The sequence below is a fragment of the Giraffa tippelskirchi genome, chromosome 8 (genome assembly GCF_054371585.1).
Source record: "Giraffa tippelskirchi isolate mGirTip1 chromosome 8, T2T-mGirTip1v1.2.pri, whole genome shotgun sequence".
Lineage (NCBI taxonomy): Eukaryota > Metazoa > Chordata > Mammalia > Artiodactyla > Giraffidae > Giraffa > Giraffa tippelskirchi.
Genome location: NC_137282.1, coordinates 28,253,455 through 28,279,039, shown reverse-complemented (window position 1 = coordinate 28,279,039; position 25,585 = coordinate 28,253,455). Strand labels below are relative to the sequence as shown.

Below are 25,585 nucleotides of genomic sequence, written 5' to 3'. Positions count from 1 at the left end.
TTTTAGATGTCGAATTGGATGCTCCTGGTACAAACGAAAACCAATTCAGTGAAGGCTCTGGTCTACTTATTCCGTTAAAATTGTGCATCTCTTAGACCCTGTCATACAAGAATTTTCTAGATTTTTTCCTGACATGTATCACTGGAAGCTCCTGAGTTCCTTCAAAAGCCTCTTTCCATAACTGCCTCTTAAATGTCAGTGGTTCCAAGGCTCATCTCATGTTCTGGAATCTCACTGTGAGGTTTCATAAAAGCCTGTGGCTCTTTTTCCTACTTAAAAATTAAAGTCTGGGGACTTCCCTGCCGGTCCAGTGGTTAAGACTTCATCTTCCCCTGCAGGGGCTGTGGGTTCAATCCCTGGTTGGGGAACTAAGATCCTACATGCCAAAACACCAAAACATAAAACAGAGGCAAGGTTCTAACGAATTCAATAAGGACTTTAAAAATAGCCTATATATAAAAAAAAAAAAATCCCTTAAAAAGAAAAAAAAAGTCTGGATGGCTGTCTGGCTTCCCGTATCAGCCAGCATGGACGCGGAGAACTCGGAGAAGGGCTCCGCAGAGCTGGAAACCTGGGGAAGGTAATGACCAGAAACCAGAGGCGGAGGAAGAACAGGAGGAACCCAAGAGGCCACGGCAAGAGACGGATACCCTTTGCGTACATTGCGCTCCCCACCACCCCACCCCTTCAGGCCTCTGCACATAAGGAACCTTCTGGAATCTCCTCGGCACGCATGGAAACTTATCAGCTCTGTGAGGTCGGGCGCAATATTTTTCCAGTGAGGCCATGGGTTCGTGAGGCGCCAGAGGGAGGTCGCAGGAGGAAAAAGCAGTCCAGGTGCCGCAAGGCATGCGCCGAGGGCTGGGTGTGCCCTGACACGCGAGGAGGCTTCACCGCGCGCCGCGGGCTCTCCCACGTGCAGCCTCTGCTCGAGCACCCGCCGCGGCCGCGTGGTACCTGGTCCCGCCCCAGCGAGCATCTTGCAGTCTGAGCGCCGGGTGTGCAGGCGGCGCCCGAGGGGTCAGGTTGGCCAGGTCAAGGGTGAAACCGGTGTCAGTCTTATGGGGGTGGTGCGCGGACAGCATCTCCTCATGGCAGATGGGGATTCAGCACGCCCGGACGGCGCCTGGGCCTCTGCCTGGTGACCTCTGAGTAGGAGCTGAGGGCCCGGACAGCAGGGCAGCCAGGGGGACGCGGACCACTCGCCTGGTAACTGCTTAGGACCGGGCCCGCTCGGACCCAGGGCTTCTTGTCAAGATCCTGGGAGCCGGACACCCTCAGAGGGCATGGAGGACTCCTCACTGATCAGGAGTTCTTGAGCGGCAGAGAGGACCCTGCTAGCCCAGCCTATCTACTGATAATGGCTAGCCAGGTGGACTTTTTTATGGTGTTCATCAAACGAGGCATCTCTGGTGAGTGCTCAGACGTTGGTTTTATAGGCTTCTCCGTCCCCCTCCAGCTTCTGTACCTGCCTGAGTGAGGCACCTAGTTCTTAAACTAGCATGATTATGACTGGGGTTTGTTTGTTTGTTTTACTCATTTTTACCAGCAATATCTAATTGAGTTTTTAATTCTATTCTATTGTGTTGTTTGGTTGTGCTTGGGGTGTGTGAGCTCTCTAGCTGTGGCTTGTGGGCCCCAGAGCACAGAGGTCTAAGTAGTTGGGGTGCATAGGTTTAGTTGTCCTGCTGGCATGTGAGGTCTCAGTTCCCTGACCAAGGCTCAAACTTGCATTCCCTAAGCTTAACCACTGGATCACCAGGGAAGTCCCCTAGATCTCTGTTTTGTCTTTGTTTCTTCACTGCTTGCCTCCTGCCCTTTGGGCCGCTATTAAAAATCTACTTTCAGGCCCCAAGAAGAGTCTTTATTTTGAGCTAGAATGATAGGGGCTAGTCCACACAAGTGTTTGCTAACCATGGTACTGGGCAGTAGCAACATCCTTTTTGTTTAGAAAACATTAACAGGGACAGGGGTTAATGGGCTGGAGAGGCTTGGGAGCCTCCTTCCAAATATTTTTTATAGAAAAAGATGTATTTATATATTGTATATGCCTTTGTAGTTTATGGTAGGTGGGGATGGTCACTGGATAAGTTCAAACTTCTGTCTTTGTCTCATTCACTCACCTTCACTCCTCTCTTGGTGTCAGTCCTCAATTCAACTTAAGCCCTTTTCTATGTAACTAATCAACTTCTCTGGCTTCCCTGGTGGTTCAGTGGCAAAGAATCCTCCTGCAATGCAGGAGAGACAGATTTGATCCCTGGGTTGGGAAGATCCCTTGGAGAAGGAAATGGCAACCCATTCCAGTATTCTTGCCAGAAAATCCCATTAACAGAGGTGACTAGCAGGCTACAGTTCATGGGGTCGCAAGAATTGGACATGACTTAGTGACTAAACCCCCCCCACCACCAATCAGTTTCTTATGCCATGTTACTAACAGTTGTGTAATTAATTATTTACTAAGTCACTGTATGAGAACATAGGGTGGCAGTGGGCAGTAACATATGGCTCTTGGTATAAGTCTTGTAGACTACTGAAAAAGATAGATGTTGGGACTTTCCAGGTGGTCTAGTAGTTAAAGACTTTGCCTTCCAATGTAGGGAATGTGAGTTTGATTCCTGGTTGGGGAACTGAGATCCCACATGCCTCCAGCACAAAAAACTGGAACATAAACAACAGAGGCAGTGTTGTAACAAATTCAGTAAAGACTTTAAAATGATCCACGTCAAAAAAAATTTTTGTTTAAAAGGTGGATGTTTAAGAAATAAATGTACAGAAGGACTACAGGCATCATGGCAGATGTGTAAGAGGGGTGGAGTGGGGCCATGGGAAGCATGGTTGACTCCTTCTGGGTAGGTAAGCCATGCTCTCAATGTGGAGCTGATTTCTGATCAGAGGCTTCTGAGATGGGTCAGTTTTCAACAAGTCTTTCAGATCATTCCTGACATCTGAAAGAACCTATGTATGTATGAATGAATACTCCATTGTGTCCAACTCTTTGGGAACCTGTGGACTGTAGCCCATGAGGCTCTTCTGTCCACGGGGTTCTCCAGGCAAGAATGCCAGACTGGGTTGCCATTTCCTCCTCTAGGGGATCTTCCTTATCCAGGGATTGAACCTGCATCTTTTGAGTCTCCTGCATTGCAGGCAGATTCTTTACCCACTGAGCCACTGAAGAAGCCCCAAAGAGCCTAGTGTATTCCCATAGTTGTGAACAAAGCTCCATGGATATAGAATGTTGGGTCAAGACCATGGTAAAAGTAGGCAAAGCCCGGGAAGTATTTGTGTTCACATGGTATCCCTGTGGTGCACTTATACATGTTGTCTACGTTTAGAGAGGTTCACAAACAGAGCTGCTCTGGAGGTGACAGAGAATCCGTGTAAGCCACAAAGGGGAACTGAAAACTGAGGTGTCACCGTAAACCAAGAAAAATCTCCATACAGCCTCATAATAGATGAAAATTCTGCTTAGTACCCAGACTTTTAAACTTACAGGAAGTGTTAGAGTGATAATAATAAGTAATTTGAGTTTCAAAACAAAAATGAAAGTCTGTCTCCCCCTAAGATATATATCCTGTCCTTACTTTCTTTTTCTGGATGTAAGAGCCATATATCGAAGTGTCTGTTAACCATTTCCCTCAGAGAAATGCAGGCTCAGCTTGTCCAAGATTTGAGTCCTCTGCCTCTTTCCCTTCCTCTCCCCTCTGTTCTGGTGAGGAGCACCCCCAGTGTTGCTAGTCAAGGCTCAGACCTAGGTGTTGTCGCCGTTATTCCTCTCAGCCACCCCAAGTAATGAGCACTCCTCACATGTTGTATGATTCCATTTATTTGAATATTCAGAACAACCAAATCCATGGAAACAGAAAGCAGATTAGTTGTTTCTGGGGCTGGAGACTCTGGGAAATGGGGAGTGACTATTTCATGGGTGCAGGATTTCATTTTGGGGGAGATGAAAAGATTCTGGAAATAAATAGTAGTGGTGATTGTACAACACAGAGAATGCCCCTACTGCCACCGAATTGCAACCTGGATGAACTTGGAGGACATTATGTTCAGTGACATAAACCGGTCACAAAAGGACAAATACTGTGTAACGTTACTTAGATGTGTGTGTATGTGAAAGTTGCTCAGTTGTGTCTGACTCTTTTGTGACCCCATGGACTGTACAGTCCATGGAATTCTCCAGGCCAGAATACTGGAGTGGGTAGCCTTTCCCTTCTCCAGGGGATCTCCCCAACCCAGGGCTCGAACCCAGGTCTCCTGCATTGCAGGCAGATTCTTTACCATCTGAGCCATGAGGGAAACTTAGATGAGGTGTCTAAAATAGTCAAATCTATAGAAACTCATAGAAACAGGGGCCTGAGGGGAGGAGGAAATGAGGAACTGCTGTTCAGTGGGAATAACATTTCAGTTATGTAAGGTAAATAAGTTCTGGATCTGCTGTACAACACTGTGCCTCTAGTTAGCAATTCCATACTGTACGCTTAAATCTTTGCTAAGAGGGTAGATCTCGTATTAAGTGTCCTTACCACACAAAAAAGTTGACTTGAATCATGAACGAGATTAGATCCATAATTCACATGTCATTATTCAGCTTACCAAAGATGATCAGCGAGGCAACTGGAGTTCTTCCATGCTTTTGATAAACTCTCCACTCTGATACTCAGCCAGAGTCTGTAGTCTTCTTTGAAGGTTTTCTGAATTCCTACATCAAGGAGTACTATCTTCTTGGAGCTGTTTGCTTGAAAGATAATGAGGCACATGAAATTGGTGAACATTTTCTGTTCTCGGGATAGTGAATGGTAGCATTATTCTTAGGGTCATCTATATTCTCAGAAATTAGAAGAGGTAGATATAAATTATGCATTTCTTTAGGTGCAACAAGGAATTCTTTTCAAGAGGTCATGGGCTTTGGGGAGTTTTCTATCAGTGGTTATGAGTTTTTGCTGTTCTGTAGATACATGCATGCTCAGTCATGTCCGACTCTTTTGTGACCACATGGACTGTAGCCCAACAGGCTTGTCTGTCCATGGGATTTCCCAGGCAAGAATACTGGAGTGGGCTGCCTTTTCTTCCTCCACGGGATCTTCCTGACCCAGGAGTCGAACCCGCATCTCCTGCATTGCAGGCAGATTCTTTACCAACTGCTGAGCCATCAGGGAAACCCTCTGTACATACATTTTGTCTAATTTCCCTGTTACTGGGCATGTGCATACTTCAGGTGGTTGGCTGGGCTCGTGGCAGTGGTCTGAGGGCATGAAATAGGTTGTAGCCAGCTTGTTAATATGGCAACTGAATCCTTTGATTTATATTTCCCTAAGTTCCACCCTCCAGCTAGCAAATTGACCTACCGCAGATTAAAAGCTTCCTGAAAATGAAACCATGAAAGGATTTAAAAGCTATTTTGAAATGTGTCAAATATTGAAAAATGTTAATTGATTGTGTATTTCTTAAGATAGTGTGCTGCCTAAAAATCTCAGTGAAACAGTTTGAACATGATGCTGGTCTGCAAGTGAAACATAAATAATGAATTGTACTTTTACCTGGCAGCACGACGTTTAAAAGAAGCCAACATGAAAAAGAAAACATTGCATCTGTGGGTGTCATAGAGACTCTACTATGAAGACTGCCTGCCATTCCTATTTTACATGCTCATCTGTTTAGTGGAGACATACCCTTTTGTCCTAGGAAAACACTGTAGCTTTTCTCTCTCACTCTTTCCTAGGTTAAATTTAGCACATCTCCACCCATAGCTTATGGTATACTTTTAAATAACACAGGGCCCCCACTGGAAGCAAGATATCCCTTTAGCTAAATATTTTTTGAAGGTGGATGAGACGGTGATTGACTTGAGAGGTTGGTGGGAGGCTTAGCAGGCATTCTTAGAATTGTAGGCATGTCTGATTTCATTTTACCAAGCAGTTTAAAATAGATGACAAAGAATTAGTCTGTCTGGGGGGCTTTCATATCACCTGGTCATCCAGCTGTGATGGGGAGTGGGTGGAGCACTGACAACCAGGGCATCCACATCTGACAGCAGTGTATCTTCTTGTGGGTCTTTCTCTGTGACCCTCAAATTGGAAAAGCACTCTTTATCACAGACTTATCAAAGAGAGTCTTATGATCCTTACATTGTGATATCTGGTTATGAAATTCAAATTCCAGTTAATTACTGTAGTACTAAATGAACTGTAAGAAATTTGAAACTTCTTTTCTTGATACTAACTTTCTGTACCATATTCTGTTAAGGTTTTGGTGGGTTTTCTCAGAATTAGGACACAGATTTTAACTTCTTTAAAGAAGATTGTGAAGTTATTTCTAGAGACACCCACAAAAGAAACAAAGAAAAACAAAACTACCAAGTAGTCAAAACTGAGCTGGTAGCCTGTGCTTTTTGGAGCTCAAGTTTTGAACTTCTAGGTTTGTCCACCACTTGGCTTCAAGAAAGATAAGACTATTTCTTATTGTCTTTGAAATAAATACTCTCAAAAAAAGAAACTACGTAGTTGTAGCAGGCAGGCCCTGGATTTTGAGATTATCTGGCATATATAAAGGACTCATGAGCTGACCAGGCACTAAAGTGTTAGTTGCTATCTACTAGGTGCTATGTGGATTTTTAAATGAAGAGTAGTTGCATGTAGTCGGGGCTTCCCTGGTGGCTCAGATTGTAAAGAATCTACCTTCAAGGCAGGAGACCCAGGTTCCACCCCTGGGTCGGGAAGATCCCCTGGAGAAGGGAATGGCTACCCACTCCAGTGTTCTTGCCTGGAGAGTTCCATGGACAGAGGACCCCGGTGGGTAGTTGTGGTGAGTAACCCCTTCTGAAGAAACTGATCCCAGAGCAAGAGAGAATAAGAAATTGGATAATACTCAGAGGTTTGGTGCAAGTCCATAGACTGGTTTAAAAGGGTAGGGGTGTTGTATTTAGTAGTTATCATTTCAGGTCAGCCACACCAATCAATATCAAAACATGTATCAATGGGTTTCAAAGCCCTAAGGCAAGAAGTTATAAGAATGAGAAAGAGTAATTTCATGAAAATGTCAATGTGATTTAAGACACATACTGCCAGTTACAGGCTTCCTTGGTGGCTCAGTGGTAAAGAATCCACCTGCCAATGCAGGAGACATGGGTTTGATCTCTGGGTCAGGAAGATTCCCTGGAGAAGGAAATGGCAACCCACTCTAATATTCTTGCCTGGAAAATTCCATAGACAGAGGAGCCTGGCAGGCTACAGTCCATGGGGTCACAAAAGAATCAGACACGACTTAGTGACTAAACAAGTTACTCTAGTGAGAGCAAACTGGTAGCTTCAGAGGGCAACTTCTTTAGCCAGCAGTACCCTCAACACTGGGCATGGTTCACTCCTGGGAATCGGTGGCCCAACAACATAAGCAGACATTAGCAGTAATGTCATTGCTTCTGGGAGGGAGCAAGCACATTCGGGACTTGGTGTAGCTTTATTGCCCATTTTTCTTGGAACTGTTATTCGGATCAGTGACTTCAGTGGGCACAGGCAGAAGTGATAGCAGCTTCTCTGGGCATGACTTCGTCATGTTACATTGGAAGAAGCTGTCATTTTTGGTGTAAACAGTTCTAGGAATCAGACCATGAAACAAGGCATCAGGGTGTACAAGTGAGGTACTTCTGGGGAGAACAGGGAAGTTGGGAGGGCTGCCCAACTGTGGGGGCAGAGTCAGACTGTAGTCTTCTGCCATTGAGTGTGGCCTTCTTTTTATCTCAGATTAAAGCAACCTGAGAATGAGATTTGACCAGTTTGGGCCAGGTAGTCAGCTTACATTTCGAAGTTTTGAAGTTTTAGGCGTCTAGAGGGAACCAGTGAATAATCGAGAAGGGAGAATTATAAAGCATTCCTCGCTTTCCTGTTTTCTTTCCATCTTTCTTCTGTTTATGTTAGAAATGTTTAAAATTTCCTTAATTTCAAGAAACTTCAACTTAACTTTACATTGAAAGAAACTTTTGTAAAACAAAATATTCTGTTTACATTCTTTACACACGTGTAAAAAGAATGTAAATGAGGATGAGATTTAGTGAAGCCCTACCGGCCAGAGCCAACTAGATAGATCCTTTAAAAATACATTATGGCTGTTCCTCTGGAAATTGGGAGTCATTATTTTCCATTCTGTCATTTTCTCCTCAGTGGCTCAGCGCCATATTGATCGTTAGAATCAAACGTCATCTCCAAGTTTGGCAAACAGCTGCCCTGACTTGGTTTAGGGCTAAGGCCTATTCTGGCAAAGAAGACGGATCTGCTCATTCCAGATGAGAAGATTTGGATGGAAATGGTGGGCCGTCAGCCAGAGCTTCAGGGATCAGAGCAAGGGCCGCGGTCCACCTACAATGTGAGCTGGAACCAGGAGTGCGGATGGAATCTACAGTCTCGGGAGCCTGTGTGCCTGTGAGCAAATGTTGAGCTCTCCAGCCAGCAAATTCCACTCATGGAACAATTGCATGGCCTTGAATCTAGGTATGTTGCATCATCTCCTCTGAAAATACTTACATGTGGCAAAGGTCAGTCATATTTCAGTTCTCTTAGCAGAAGAAAATTAGCTTGGTTTTTCATAAAATTCTCTGTCCATATATCATACTTAATTGCAATAGTAATTTATTATTCCTACTGAAAATATTTTGGATAATACTGTGTTAGATTAGCCTTTAAGCAGCCATTCTGAATCTGCCAGTTTCTCGATTATTCATTTATTTAAAAAACTCCTATGTGTCTAGCACTGGGTAATGACAGAAAAAAATGGAACATAAGATGACATTCTGTGGCTTTGAGAAGACAAATATGGCTGTATAAAACAACTTGAAGTCAATAAATGAGGGTTAGTGGTTTCAAAAGTTAAAGACAATTCTGAACAACAGTCTCAAGGATGGGAAATAGTCAGGGAAGGATATCTGAGTGTTTTGTACATCGTGAAGAGTATGTTTGATCTTAGTTGGCAGAGAAGACAGGATTTGGCTTTGCAGGCTGGTAAACATTAGCGAAAACTACGTAGGTGGAAAAACGTATCTTGTGTGATTGAAGGTAAAGGAAGAGGTAGTGGGGAGCTTGGAAAATGGTTGGAGTGGGAGGAGAAAGACTGAGTAACAAGAAGACCAGCCTAAAATTTGTCTTGTGAAGGTTATTGGAAGAAAACGTTGAATAGAATGGGTAGATCCATCTGATGGAGGTTCTTACAATGTCTGGCAGGGGCCTTTGAATTATCATTCATTCATGCATTTGTTCATTTATTTATCAAATGTTTATATGTGAGGCACTGGACAAGACATTGGAGATGGACATACCCATTGCTTGCTCTAATGACTTGACATTAGGGAAAAGAGCCACATAGACAGTCACTGCAACATAATAAAGGTCTGTTGGGAATAGCCTGTAACAATACAGAAGATTCATTTTGCCTGCAATAGAGGCAGGGCTGAAAACTCTTTGGAAAATATATGTTCTTAAGCAGATGGAACTGATGAAAAAGAATCTTAAGCAGATGAAACTGATGAAGCAGGCTCTGGAAGCTGTTGCAGAATAATAGAAATCGAGACACAATGAAAAATTGCAGTGGGTGCTAGCGATCAAGGAGGATAGAAGAATCACCTTAAAGATGTTTGCAGTTTAGGTGTGTAGTTGGCCTGGTGGGCTGCTGGGAGGAGGCAGTGACACAGAGAAGTTTGGTGCTTACAATTAGAAAGTGCTGACATTGAAGGCAGAGATGAATTCCTGGAATCACTGTGAGTAGCAACATGCTGCATGGGCTGGCCGCTGGACTGCCACCCAAGTCCCCATTCACAGAGACAGCAGTCTTGGTCGTTTTCTTTGCTGGCCCTCCAATACTTCAGATATTATTTTGTGCATCTCAGTCTGTGAGTATTTCACTCCTCTCCCCGTCTACCACCTGAAAGCCCTTGTTCTTCTGGAGAAATCTTGTTCATGCTTCCAATGTCATTTTTCTGACACCCCAAGGAACTCCTCATTCCTGTAGATAAATATTTCTACACAGCTCTGCTTTGGCATTTACGTCTTAGTATATTCAGTCATTTACTTGTGAACCTTTACTGTGGATTGTTCATTCTTCAAGGACAGAGCTTGTGTTTATAGCAAAAGCAGGATTAAACCTAGTTCTGACTTCAAGTCCCTGCCTTACCACGTATTAGCTCTGTGACCTTACTAAACATGGTAAATCTGTCTTTATCCATGTTCCTCATTTAAAAAACAGGGCAAATCGTATCTACTTAATAAGGTCTCTAATAAAAAGTTATTAAGAGAATATATGTAAAACACTGTCAGAGTGGTTTACTCATGAACACTCAGTAAACATTAAATTTTTTCTGCCTCCTTTTTTGTCATCTATATTCACAGTGCTCAGCACAGTGCCTGGTATATAGTAGAAACTCAATAAACTTTGGTTGAATTTACAAACTTTAAAGTTTACTGAGAATTTACCACATCCAGGCACTGTTCTAAGCACTTTAGATATGTATTAACTCATTTAATCCTCTCTGTAACACCATGAAGAAAACACTTGATATCCTTCTTTTGTTTATGAGGAATCCAGGACACAAAAATGTTAAGTACTTCCTGAGGCAAGTCCGGGGAATAAATGGCAGAAGCAAGATATTTTTAAAATGTAATTTATTCATTTTTGGCTGTGCTGGGTCTTCGTGGCTGCATGGGCTTTTCTCCAGTTGTGGCGAGTGGGGGCCACTCTCTAGCTCCAGTGTGCCGGCTCCTCATTGTTGTGCCTTCTCTCGTGGAGCAGGGGCTCTAGGGCCCCGGGGCTTTAGCAGTTGCAGCACCTGAGCTCGATAGTTGACACTCACGCTCTCGAGTGCTGGCTCTGTAGTTGTGGCACACGGGCTTAGCTGTTCTGCAGCATGTGGGATCTTCCTAGATTGGGAATTGAAGCCCTGTCTCCTGCATTGGCAGGCAGATTCTTTACCACTGAGCCACCAAGGGAAACCCAGAGGCAAGATTTGAATCCAGGTAGATGCAACTCTGAAGTCCATGCTCTTATCTTAACCTTAATTCTACAGCTTGATTCTATACATAGTTTACATTTGATGTTGAACCTTCTGTAAATTTTCTCATGGTGATAAGCTAGCCCCCTCATAGAGTTCCAAAAGTAGGACTGCCCTGTGTCTTGAGCAAACGCACTCCTAGTATACTCTTTCAAGAACTTCTGACTGCTCTCAAATTCTTGAGAAATTATTTCCCAAATGAAAAAGAGCCAGTTCTTTCTTTCATGGGAACTCCCTCTCCTACGTGGACATCCATTCAGATTAGAATATGAATTAACTAAGTAGCTTATTCATCCGAGTCCTCCTTAGAGGTTGCTTAATTGTTAAGCTACAGAGGTGTAAGACATGCCAGTTGCCCTTGTCTTGGTGTTGGTGTTGGTGGCACCACCGCCACCAACTACTACCATTTCCTAAACTTCTATATGGAAATATTTTGGATTAAGTTCTGCTATAGCTTCATCATACAGCTGAGAAAGTTGAAACTCACAGAGGTAACTCATTCGCCATGGTCATAGAGAGAGCAAATATTTATACCTAGGTTTTCCTGACTCAGGCACTATTGCGAATGCAAAAGCAACATAATTAGAGAAGCTGAGTGATGGTTCCGTGGTAGCTTGTCCATGGTTTGTCTCAGGAGGAAAGAATGCAGTGTACATTACCAGTACTCTCCTGGGTAGAGTTTTCAGTACCTGTGTGTCCAAGACATCAGGCAGGATGTCTTGTGTTTGAGCCTGGAATCTCCACTCAAGTCACCTAACTCTTTAATTTATTACCAAAATGAGACTAATAATGGCACTCACCCCAAAGGGCTGTTTTGAGGATTAGTTGACATTACGAAGGTGCTTCAGTAAGGTAAGGTGCTTTTGAGGACACTTATTGTTTTGTCTGTCCAGCTTCTGTGAGATAGAGACATTCACTTATGAGTGGGAGCATAAGTAGAAAAGATATGTAGACATGAAGTCGGAGAGTCCTGAAGAAACCATGAGTATGAGGAGCCACAAAGCAGAGAATCAAGGATGTGGGCTGCTTATCGCGTGCAGGTTGGTAGCATTGTCACATTTCTACCCCTGAGGGGCAAGAAGGCAACTAACACATTAGTCTTCTATTGTTGAATATCATATAAGCACAGACTCAGCAGCTTAAGACAAAGAAATCTATTTTACCACGATTTCTGTGGATCAAGTGTCTAGGCACAGCTTAGCTGGGTCCTCTGCTCATGCTCTCACAGGCTGACGTCAAGGTGTCCGTGGGGCTGTGGTCAGATGAGGCTCAGGGGCTTCTTCCAAGCTCATTGGTTGTTGGCAGAATTCAATTCCTGTGGTTGTAGGACTAAGGCTCTCAGCTCCCAGAGGGTGCCTGTCACTCCCTGCTGCATGGCCATCTCCACACTTGGCAGTTTGCTTCCTCAAGCCCAACATGGGGATTTCACTCCAGTCTTCTACTCGGTGCCTTATGTAACAGTGTAATCATGAGTGACTGCTTACCGTACTTACTGTGTGCTCCGCATTCAGGAGGAGGGGATTACACAGGGTGTGTACACCAGGGAGTGGGAATCTTTGGGGCCACCTTAGGATTCTGCCTACAACACTCAGTCTAGTCCCAAGGTGCCCCTAGAATCTCTCAGTTCTTGAGCTGTGCTCCACCTTCCTGGGTTCCCACACAATTCCTGTCTCTCATCCCTAAATATTGTAATTCCTTGACTGAATCAAAAGACCCTATTTAACATATAGGAAGGAAGCATAAGAAAAACTATATCTTCTGAGAGATGATCATTTTTAGTGAGAAAGAAAAAAGTGCATATCATTTTAATTATTCCTGGTTTAACTATTAGTTTAATATGATTTCAGCAAAATAATGATTATATGACCTATAGTTCCTCTAAGTCAGACTTTTTCATGAAGAAAAATAGAAAGCTTCAAAATCAACTTATTTTCTGACTATTCAGATGGAAGAATATTTTTCTGTAACAGGTTTCACTTTAAAATTAACCAATGGGACTACAATAGTTTTCTCTTTTTTTTTTCTAACTCACAATATAAATTTTCAATTTGTGGGGAGACCAAAAGATGAATTTCTTTTTAGGAAATGAAACAAAACATAAATATTTTCTCAGAAGAGGCCTGCACAGACAATATTAATTATTAGTGATGAAATGGTGTAACCTTATGACATCTAATTCTGGTTGTGTTTCAAAGTATTGATTGATGGAATTCAATTTCCTTTTTGCTTTGTTTAAACCCATTTTATGGTTCCTGAGCAAAAGCTTGAAAGCCAGCAAACATGATAAATAAGACTAATGTGCACCAAGTACATATTCCTTTCCAAACTGGAAAATACATACATTCCTTTTTTTTTTTCTCTTGAGGGGGTTACTTGGCCAGATAAGCACAGACTGTACTTGTGACTGAGTCAAGAATAAAGTCATAAACTTATAAGCTTCAGGAGTGCAATGTTGAAAATGAATAGGTATATGTGAATTTCCATGTAGATGAGACTCCATGGAAAGTCAGTACGGATGCCCAGCACAGAGAGGACTGGGTCTCTCTCCCCTGGCTTGGGTACTGTGGGGCCCTTCCTTCCCGTTGGCATTAATGGGCTGCTGGAGTCAGTGGAGAGTGATGCCCCCAGGGCTCTGCCGCTGGGAGAATGTGGAACAGACATCCTCCAAGGTTTCTAATGTTATTATTTTTGCAGTGGGTCCGGGTGTCTTTTCTTCAGATACTAACCCCTCAACACAATAGGACCAATCTGGCCAATTTGCTCTTTCTTGGTCTCTTTCTATCTATACAGGTGTTGAGAAAACACCTGCTTCTGTTTTGCTCCAAGAGGCACTGGTACTTAAGTGATGGCATTTACATGACAGGTAGACCCATGGGGCTCCTGGGATGATGGAGCCTCTGGGCTGGATGCTAGCACTTCTGGTCCTGGCACCTTCTGGTCTCTGTGGTCACCAGCATCTCTGCCTCCCAAGGGAACTGATTGGACATTTTACTCCTCGTGGTTCCTCAAGCCTATATTCAGCCAAGAATATCCCACAACAAACCTCCTTGACAACAAAACACCAAAGCCTTATAGCTCTAATGACACATCTCTTTCCATTACCGTGAGTACCATTTGCCTTTTAGCACACACACTATGACAGTGTGGCTGGAGCATCAGCTACACTCCTGGCTGGGGATCAGCAGTTTTTCTACCTAGGCCCTGCTGTTGTGTCTGGATCCATCCTCCAGACACCCTTCTCCCATCATGATGATAAATGTCTCTACTATGATCTTTTGCTGCCTTGGGACACACATAAGATTATGCTAGTTCAGCAGGCAGATTTTGAAATTCTTTGGCTTTTAAACAGAAAGAATGAGGCCACTAATCAATTGACTTCTTGGTCCCCTGCCCCTTAGTAAGCTCATGGTTGCAAAATGATACACAGGGAAAGGCAGCATCCAGTAGCTTAACCAGCTGAAATGCAGATAGATATTTTGGTGGATGGTGACATCTGTCTCCACCAGTGGTGTCCAGGACTCAAGATCTTGCCATGCTCTACGTGATGTGAGAACAGAGAAGGGATTTGAGTTGCATCCATATGCTGATGACCAAGTGCTCACAACATTCTGGGTGTGGTGCCGCTTACTTGCAGGTAACAGTGTCTCTGCTCTTGACAGTCCCCTCTGACTAGGTTTCATTTATTTCTCTTTGATGTGCTGAAAACTCCTGCAATTGCCAAGAGGTTTGGTGTGATTTGTTTATCAAGTGGTGTGATGACAGAGGGATTTATCTCCAAAGCACTGCCATCATAGCCGGGTTCTGTCACTCTCTTGATTCCAGAGCAATGCCTTTGTGTTGAAGTGACATTTCTTCCTGGAACGTGTGCTCCTTGTCTCCTTAGGCATGGACCTTTTCCTTTGAATGATAAAATTCAGGTTTGGAGACCTTAACAGCATTTTCTTCAATGTTCCCTTCCCGTATTTCTGAAGCAAACCCCTTCTGGTTCTGAGGGAACCACACACCTTTCCGCACAGAGAGGGTATTTGCCAGTGCCTGCTCCTTGGGATCAGAGATGAGCTTCTGAAAAAATATAGACATCCTGGGGCCAAGGAGGAGCTTAGTCAGCAGTTATCAGCTAGCTTGAGAAAGGAAAAGTACATTTATCAAGGATAAAATCGTATTATCCTAAAAGTATCTCTCTCTCTCTTCTTTTCTGTCTCTACAGATTAACTTTTCCTGGACATTACACAAATGCAATTATGTAGTATGTGGTCTTTTCCTCAGTTTTAGAGGAAACAGCATTGTCTTTCACCAATAAGTATGATCGTAGCTGCAGATTTTTCAAAGAATCCTTTTATCAAGTTGAAGAAATTCTTTCCATCTCTAGTTTTGAGACTTTTTATCATGACTGAGTGTTAGATATTGACAAATACTTTTTCCTATGTGTTTACATGATCATATGGTTTTTGTCCTTTATTCATATTATATTAAAATTATTTTACTTTGACTTTTCTTTGTACTCATACTTGGTCATGGTGCATAATCCTTTTAATATGTTGTTGAATTCAGCTTGCTGACATTTTGTTGAGAATTTTTGCATTTAGACTCATGAAGAATATTGGCCTGTAGTTTTCTTTTCTTGTGATGTCTTTGTCTGATTTTAGTATTAGGGGAATACTAGCCTCAAGTGACTAGTTGGGAAGTGTTCTCTCTTATGTATTGTGGAAGAGTTTTGAAGGAGTGGTGTTGTTTGTTCTTGAGATATTTTATAGCATACACCTATGAAGACATCTGGACCTAGTCTTTTATTTGAAGAAAGATTTTCAATTACTGATTTAAATTCTTTACTTGTTATGGATCTGTTCATGGATCTGTTCATATTTTATCCTTTTCACTCAGTCAATTTTGTATACCTTTTTAGGAATCTTCCTATTTCATCTATATTGCCTAATTTGTTAGTATAGAAGTATTCATAGCATGTCCTTATAATCCTTTTACCTTCTATAGGATTGGTAGTGATGTCTCATCTTTCATTCCTGAGTTTAGTAATTTGTGTTTTCTCCCTTTTTGGTTGCTCAGACTAGCTCGGGTTTCTCAGCCTCAGCACTACTGATATTTGGGCCCAATAGTTTTTATTATGAGGGGGCTTTCATGCTGCGTAAGATGTTTGGCAGCATCTTTCCCTGGCCTTGAGCAACCACTCATCTGCTTTTTGTCTCAATGACTTAGTTCACATTTTCTAGAATTTTATATAAGTGGTTTCATGCAGTACGGACTCTTTTGTGTTTGGCTTCTTTCATTTAGCATGATGATTTTAAGATTCACCTATATTGTTGTAACAGTTGTCCATTCTTCCTCCTCCTCTGTTATTTTTTTTCCTTAGTAGTGTTCTATACTGTGGATATTCCACAGTTTATCTTTACCTGTTGATGAAAAATTGTTTTCTTTTGTTTTTTTCCCAGTTTGGGGTTATTATGAATAATACTGCTTTGAACACTTATATTTAACTGTGTGTAGACTTACGTTTTCATTTGTGAATTCCTAGGAGTGGACTGACTGGATCCTATGGAAGATGTATATTTAACTTTTTAAGAGACTGATAAATAGTTTTTCTATGTGGTTGTTCCATTTTGCATTCCTACTAGCAGTGCATGGGACCAGTTACTCTATATCCTTGCTAGCATTTGGTATTGTCAGTATATACCACATTTTCTTAAAGTATAAATTTATGTAAATGAATGGTTGCAAATATAAACAGTTATGTGTATTGAAAATAACCTTGAAGAATTATTATGTTTTAGTAACTGAAGTGCTTCTCAGGTGGCTCAGGGATAAAATATCTGCCTGCCAATGCAGGAGATGCAGGAGATGTGGGTTTGATCTCTGGGTCTGAAAGATCCCTTGAATTAGGAAATGGCAACCCACTCCAGTATTCTTGCCTGGAAAATTCCATGGACAGAAGGGCCTGGCAGACTACAGTCCATTGGGTTACGAAGAGTCAGACATAACTAAGCACACAGGCAACTGAAGTAGTTTATAGATCTCCCTCTTCTTTTGTTCTCTTATGTTGTATTAAGTCAATTTCTTTTCACTAAGGAAAGGAAGTTCATATTCTAGTCACTAGTGGACAGTTTAACCCATTGTAGCTGAGGTTAACAAAAAGCACTCCTGTGAGTATCCTGGCAGGAAAAAAAAAAAAAATCTCTAAATTACAATTGGGGTAAAATGGAGAAGGAACAATAACTGACCAAATATTGTATGTGAAACTGAGGGACTAGGTTAGAATATGGTGGTTTTTACAGTAGTTCTAGTCATATACGGTCACACTGCTGTCCCCAGACCAGAGCTCCACCTTTAGATTTCACAAGCTGGGCAGTCAAATTGCACCAAACTGTATCTCTTAACGGTGAGTATGCTTTCCACTCAGTTTTCCATTTTCCACCGTCACTCTCTGGCCATGTTAACAGGGCCTCCTAGGAGACCAGAGGTCATGAGAAATTGGCAATAGCTGTGACTGATTCCCTAGTTTTCCCTGAGGCTGCCCGTTTGCTGCCTTTACTATTAAGTTATCAGCAAACAAAGCAGCTGGAGTCAGGCTGGGTGAGGAGGAGGATGTGGGTGGGGTGGTCATTACTGGTCACAGCGAGTGCCCTGGGAAGTCCTGAGTTCATGAGCTTCCTTTTACTCTTGGGGCTCCAGTGTAAGTTGAGTGTGTAAAAGTGGAGAGAGAAAGGAGGAAGAGGTAGAGGAAGAGAAAAACACAAAGACAAAATTTGTGACCAAGGAAAAGAGCTTTTAAAAAATACAAACACAGTATACAACAAAGTTTCCCATTTTTACAGTAAAAAAAAATACTCACTATGCCCTCTGCCTGCTCGTGCAGTGGCATGCTCTGATGGGAAGGACCAGCACCATAGGAGTGGCTTGTTGTACCCACACATGTCACTGAAGCCTTACCTGAATCACAGTACATACAGGATGGAGGCTAGATGAAGGGGAGGAGCAGTCCTGGCTTAGGCTGGAAGCCTGACTCTGATGCTTACAGACCTCAACTCCTCTGGGCCTCAGTTTCCTCATCTGTAATGCAGTGGAGATAATATCCTTGTGTGCGTACATGCCTGCTAAGTCGCTTCAGTCGTGTCTGACTCTTTGCGACCCCATGAACTGTAGCCCACCAGGCTCCTCTGTCCTTGGGATTCTCCAGCAAGAATACTGGAGTGGGTTACCATGCCCTCTCCAGTGGATCTTTCTGACTCTGGGATCGAACCTGCATCTCCCGCATTGCAGGTGAATTCTTTACTGTTGAGCCACCGGGGAAGCCCAGATAATATCCTTATCAACGAGCTATTGTGGGGATCAAAATGAGCATGAAAGTTGGCATTCAGTATAAAAACTCTGTTCGCAATATTTTTGCTTTTTCCAGTTTTGAAACATTATTCATGAGAGTTAGTTCTTAACTATCTCTTAACTGTCATATATCTTCAAGGACATAGTGGGAATATAGGGTTAAATAATTTCTTCTGTGTGTCTTACTTTCATTGCTTTGATGATTAGCATCGCAGATACTTGCCAACAGGCAGCACTTGAAGGATCATGGCTCACAAAAGTTTAATTCTTCCACTCAATTACTGAAGCTTAGCATATTTTTGTTACTTTCAGTTTAGGTTCCATACCCTCTTGTCTTGCAGTATTGCACCAAACTATCCTTCCCTCTTGAGGATTCTCCACAGTTTTTTCTCCATTAAACCCTGTAATGAGTTTTGTTACCAAGATGCCTGCTGTTTCCATGCCTACAAGTCCTGTTTTCCAAACTAGCTGTTCTCAGGCTGGCGAGAGTGAACTGATTTAACTCCAGAAACATTTTCAACTTCCTGAAAGCTTCAGTGGCCAGGGGTGCTCCCACAGATCCTCTGTGGTATTTTTTTTTTTTTTTAATTTCTGCTTTCTTTACAGACATGACGATTTTCTGTAATGCTCTCTAAAATGTAGCATCCATCAAGGCTGTTCTGTGGTTATCAATAAAAAACTCCCTATCTCCTCCCTGCTCCTCCTTTTCAGAATCTCTTGAATGCTTTGATCTCCAGCTGCTTTTTCGGTCATTTTGGTTTCCAGAACTTTTACCTGTTCTGGAGGAACATGTCATCCTTGAACTGCCTTGGTGATGACTTCCCGTGCCGTCTGACACCAAAGACTAAAAATAGCGAGATGAAGCCCAAAGCATTCTCCAAGGAAGTAAAATTGAATAACGTAACCAGATTATTCTTGGTTATCTTGCAGATATCCGTGTGACCAGACGTCTACAAATGGCGGTGAGATCATTTCTAGTCGCCCTTTAATCTGTTGGCAGCTGGCTTCTGAAAGCTTCTTGCGAGTTTTTTTGTTTTCCCCCAAGCCAAAGGCAGCCAGCAGTATTTCAAACTTTCCGTACTGGATTGTCCTTTTGACTTTCACACGGACCTTTGTCAGGTCCCTTTTCCTTTCTTTCCTCACTTCAGGCTTGTTTTGGGGGTGGGGGGAAGGGTTGCTAAGAAAGCATCTTCTCTGTTTATAGGCCCCTAGCAAATAGTGACAGCTGAAAGACAAATATGGTATGGTGTTTGCAGGAGGAGGATGGAAAGCGGCCAGCAATTAGCAGCTCCGAGCACTAGCGCTCACAATGAGGCCTTTGAGAGTGGGGATTGGCATTATGCTTCCACAGATTGCTTGCAATAATTTAAAAAGGTGCTTGCCACATGCCTTCAATCACAAACTTATTTCCAGAAATCAGCCAGGGTTGTATAACTTGATAGGGTTGTAAAATAACGTAGTCTTTTCTTTCTCAAAGAAGCCTTTGCTTATGAACAGGAGCCAAATCTCCATTCTCCAAATCTCCAATATCCATTTTCGGAGCAGGGTTCTTGAACCTTCTAGTCAGAGGCTGGAGTGTCACCAGCCAGTAAAGGTAAGCCAGGTGTAGTTTCATTCATGTTCACCTTTTGTTTGGAAGCGTTTACTCCATTCTGATGGAGTGGATCTAGAGCAGGAGTTTGGAAAAGCATTATGCAAAGAAAAGAGAAAATGAAGTTGTCTGTCTAATACTGATGTCTCATAGATATTTGGGTTCTTCATTTCCTAATTTTACAGTATAAAAGAAGCGATTGTGTGTGTGTTTGCTCAGTTGTGCCTGACTCTTTGCGACCCTACGGACTGTAGCCTGCCAGGCTCTTCTCTCCGTGGAATTCTCCAGGCAAGAATACTGGAGAGGATTTCCATTTCCTCCTCCAGGGGATTTTTCCAACTCAGGGATCAAACCTGCATCTTTACCACTGAGCCACAGGGGAAGCCCACAAAAGAAACGGTTCAGTTCAGTCGCTCAGTCGTGTCCGACCCTTTGTGACCCCATGGACTGCAGCACGCCAGGCCTCCCTGTCCATCACCAACTTCCGAAGCCTGCTCAAACTCATGTCCATTGAGTCAGTGATGCCATCCAACCATCTCATCCTCTGTTGTCCCCTTCTCCTCCTGCCTTCAATCTTTCCCAGCATCAGGGTCTTTTCCATTGAGTTAGTTCTTCACATCAGGTGCCCAAAGTATTGGAGTTTCAGCTTCAACATCGGTCCTTCCAGTGAATATTCAGGACTGATTTCCTTTAGGATTGACTGGTCGGATCTCCTTGCTGTCCTGTCCAAGGGACTCTCAAGAGTCTTCTCCAACACCACAGTTCAAAAGCATTAATTGTTTGGCGTTTAGCTTGCTTTATAGTCCAACTCTCACATCCATACATGACTACTGGAAAAACCATAGCTTTGACTAGATGGACCTTTGTTGGCAAATAATGTCTCTGCTTTTTAATACGCTGTCTAGGTTGGTCATAACTTTTCTTCCAAGGAGCAAGTGTCTTTTAATTTCATGGCTGCAGTCACCATCTGCAGTGATTTTGGAGTGCCAAAAAATAAAGCCTGTCACTGTTTCCACTGTTTCCCCATCTATTTGCCATGAAGTGATGGGACTGGATACCATGATGTTAGTTTTCTGAATGTTGAGTTTTAAGTCAATTTTTTCACTCTCCTCTTTCACTTTCATCAAAAGTCTCTAGTTCTTCTTCACTTTCTGCCATAAGGGTGGTGTCATCTGCATATCTGAGGTTATTGATATGTCTCCCGGCAATCTTGAATCCAGCTTGTGCTTCATCCAGTCCAGCATTTCTCATGATGTACTCTGCACATAAGTTAAATAAGCAGGGTGACAATATATAGCTTTGACGTACTCCTTACCCAATTTGGAACCAGTCTGTTGTTCCATGTCCAGTTCTAACTGTTGCTTCTTGACCTGGATACAGATTTCTCAGGAGGCAGGTCAGGTGATCTGGTATTCCCATCTCTTGAAGAATTTTCCACATTTTTTTGTGATCCACACAGTCAAAGGCTTTGGCATAGTCAATAAAGAAGAAGTAGGTGTTTTTCTGGAACTCTGTTGCTTTTTTGATGATCCAATGGATGTTGCAATTTGATCTCTGGTTCCTCTGCCTTTTCTAAATCTGGCTTGGACATCTGGAAATTCACGGTTCGCATACTATTGAAGCCTGGCTTGGAGAATTTTGAGCATTACTTTACTAGCATGTGAGATGAGTGCAGTTATGTGGTAGTTTGAGAGTTCTTTGGCATTGCCTTTCTTTGGGATTGTAATGAAAACTGACCTTTTCCAGTCCTCTGGCCACTGCTGAGTTTTCAAAATTTGCTGGCATATTGACTGCAGCACTTTCAGGAGGGAACACAGCCCCATCCTTTAACAGAAAATTGAATCAAAGATTTACTGAGCATGGCCCTGCCCATCAGAACAAGACCCAGTTTCCCCCTCAGTCAGTCTCTCCCATCAGGAATCTTCCATAAGCCTCTTATCCTTCTCCGTCAGAGGGCAGAGAGACTGAAAACCACAATCTCAGAAAACTAACCAATCTGATCAGATGGACCACAGCCTTGTGTAACTCAATGAAACTATGAGCCATGCTGTGTAGGGCCACCCAAGATAGATGGATCATGGTGGAGAGTTCTGACAAAACATGGTCCACTGGAGAAGGGCATGGCAAACCACTTCAGTATTCTTGCCTGGAGAACCCCATGAACAGCATGAAAAGGCAAAAAGATAGGACAATGAAAGATGAACTCCCCAGGTTGGTAGGTGCCCAACATACTACTGGAGAAGAGTGGAGAAATAATTCCAGAAAGAATGAAGAGACGGAGCCAAAGAAAAATCAACACCCAGTTGTGGATGTGACTGGTGATGGAAGTTAAGTCTGATTCTGTAAAGAGCAATGTTGCATAGGAACCTGGAATGTTAGGTCCATGAATCAAGGCAAACTGGAAGTGGTCAAACAGGAGATGGCAAGAGTGAACATTGACATTTTAGGAATCAGTGAACTAAAATGGACTGGAATGGGTAAATTTAACTCAGATGACCATTGCATCTACTACTGTGGGCAAGAATCCCTTAGAAGAAATGGAGTAGCCATCATAGTCAACAAAAGAGTCCAAAATGCAGTACTTGGATGCAATCTCAAAAATGACAGAATGATCTCTGTTCATTTCCAAGGCAAATAAATGGTTATCTGGGATAAAATAGAAGGCTGTGAGGTGATGCTTTTTAGAAAGGAGGCCATAGAAGACAGATGAGGAAGACAGACAATGATGTCGAGGAACACAGACAATGATGAGTGATGGAGGGGACAATGACAGGACCTCTTCCAATGCCCTTCACACGTGTATCAACTTTACATTTGTTCACACCCCCACCCCCCACCCCCAGCCCTAGTGGTAGGTCCTATAATGATCTCAGTTTACAAGGGGTCAGAAGAAGGCATACATTACCTGTCCAAGGTACGCAGTGGATGGTGGACCTGTGGTCTGAATCCAGGCGGCTTGATTCAGAACCAGTGCTCAGAACCATGGCTCTCTGACTCCGTTGGGAGGCCTCTGTTCTCCAAGCCTCAGCTTGTGTTCTCCATCTTTTAGTTTGATCGACAGCACTTTTGATTCTGGGGAAACTGCCTGGAGAAGACTTTTCTGCTAATTTAGTAGGAAGAATGCCTAGTTTGCCTGTCTTCTTTTTCCGTAAGCCTCCTCTAAGGGGACATTTTGTATGTAAAACTCTGAAATGACTTTAGAGAAAACATAGGACATGTTGATGTGGAAAGAATAATAAAAATCTCAGTTTTAATTCTTTTCCCAACTCAGTGTACCATTCACAGTCTGAGCGTCTCAGTTCAGTACCACCATCTTCAGATTTTCTTGAACCCACAAGTGCCTGGATTTATTTTTTCTAGGATCTAAACTATGTCAGAAACCATCCATAGGCAGGTGGTATCAGGTAATCAGTGGAGAAAAATTTGAGAACCTATTGGAAGGATTTCATTCTGCTGGAGAGCTGAGATACATATTTGTTGATAGAAAACTAATTAGGCAGGATTTGTCCTTGGCTTCAGGATGAAATTCAAATTTCTCATCGTCAAGGGCCCAACTCACTTCTTCATCCTCTGGTGTGGTGCATGAGTCTGCAAATGCAATTCTCTGCCTTTATTCCCTTCTTGGCCTCTTCACTGAGGAACCTCTAGTGTGAATTTTCTCCTTTACTAGCTCAGGTTATTAGGCAATACTTTAAATACTCACTTAAAAACAAATTTGAAGAGTTTCAATACTGGCTCTTGAAACTATTTGGGGTTGAATGGAGACTTCTTTTCAGTTTATACCCATATGATTATTTTTTAAAATTTCCATATTATTATTTTTGAAAAGAAATCTAAGTAATTAAAAATGACAAGGCCTTAATTACTTTGAATGTTTAGGGAGCATACTTTAAAAAAATTATTTCTAACTGAGGGATAATTGCTTTACAGTATTGTGTCAATTTCTACCAAATATCAACATGAATCAGCCATAGGTTTACCCATATTCCCTCCCACCTGAACATCCCTCCTGCTGCTCTCCCCATCCCACCCCTCTAGGTTGTTACTGAACCCCTGTTTGAGTTCCCTGAGTCATACAACAAATTTCCACTGGCTATATATTTTGCATACGGTAATGCATGTTTTCATGCTAGTCTCTCCATACATCCCACCCTCTCCTTCCTCCCCTGCCAACTGTGTCCATAAGCCTGTTCTCTATGTGTCTCCATTGCGGTATGGAGCATATTTTTTATGTGGCAAGGATCTGAGGGTGGCCTTGGAAAGCTCCTCCCCTGGGCAGTGAGGGACAGTGGAATTTATATCGTGTGAGAGATGATACCCATACAGTGGGTTATGATACAGCCTGCTCCATTGGCAGCAAGATCCACTTGTTATGGGAGCACAGAACAAGCAGTGGAGGGTGAGAAGGGGTGGCAGCATTAAAGAAAGGTTTACAGAGGAGATAATATTTTAGTTGGATTTTGAAGGATGTATTCACCTACTCAAACAATATTGTTGAATGCCTATTCTATGTAGACTCCATGACAGGTGCAGGGTGTGAAGAGGGGAAAAAAAGGCCCACCCTCTGTGTGGATACAGAAGCCAGGAGTTGGCATTGGCGGCTGCCGTGGGCAGTGATCTGGGTGCCAAGAGGCAGTGTCGGGCTCAGATGTCAGCGACGAGGGAAGCCATCATCTGCCCAGTCCAGCGTGGACCAGTTGTCCCGAGGGGCACAGATCCAGAGTCCAGCCTCGTAAGGCCGCCGCCCTGCAGAGGCCAGTAGAGGACAACGTCTGCCCCCACCATTGCTAGGAGGATCCTCAGATTTCCCTTGTACCCAGAGCAATTCGGGAAGGAAGAGGGAAGGGGAGAAAAAACCAGTTAGCCAGTGTGCTTTGGGCTTAATGAGTCTTTACCAAAATTAAATTGTCTTAAACCAGAAATGTCTGAGATGCTAATCGCTAAGTTTGAGCTAAAGTAAATTTTTACTGCTGCTCAACAGGGTAAGAGTTCTTAGGGGCAGTTTGGTTGGCTACACAGTGTATGATCCAATTGGTAAGAAATACCTGAAATAGGCAAATGCATAGAGACAGAAAGTACCATTAGGTACCATCCTAATCTGGTACCATGTTGCTTAACAGACTACATATAGCTTTACATTATTTCCACTAAAGAATAAACTTCCCCCCCAAAAAAAACACAAAACACAACTGGTAATCATAGATAGCTCTGCAAAAATAAAGCAATCTACAAGGTGTATAAACTCAGTGTGAGATGACACTTATAAATTCAAAAACTTTGGGTTAAGTCAGTGTTTCATCTTTTTGATTTCTCTTATGCTTCAAAGATAACAAATGACATGTTACGTTCTAAATCAGAGTGCTTCTTACAGCTATTAAGTATACTGATTCAGAACAAATTTTTTAAAATTTTCATTTTTACTTTTACATCTATTGATATTGTTATCACAGAAAACTTATATGTGGAAAATAAATTACCATCATTCTTTTTTAAGAGCAAGACTGGAAGTGGGCCATTTCTCGTATTGTTTTTATTATTCCTGCAGTTGGCTTGGCTTGGAGCTGCATAGTTGTCATGGACCCCACCATTTCCTTTCATCCTTAACCCAGTCATTGGCCAAGTCTTGCTTATTTTAT

General features: G+C 42.7%; 1 long non-coding RNA gene across 1 annotated transcript in view; it reads left to right on the top strand.

Annotated features, from left to right (window-relative positions):
• Window positions 1-8,355: 8,355 nt before the first annotated feature.
• The window catches only part of LOC145518111 (uncharacterized), a 194,789-nt gene continuing 177,559 nt past the window's right edge, over window positions 8,356-25,585 (top strand). Inside the window, exons 1-2 of the long non-coding RNA XR_014062619.1 lie at window positions 8,356-8,483; window positions 19,289-19,952. This is a non-coding gene — a long non-coding RNA (uncharacterized LOC145518111). The remainder of the gene's footprint in view (window positions 8,484-19,288; window positions 19,953-25,585) is intronic.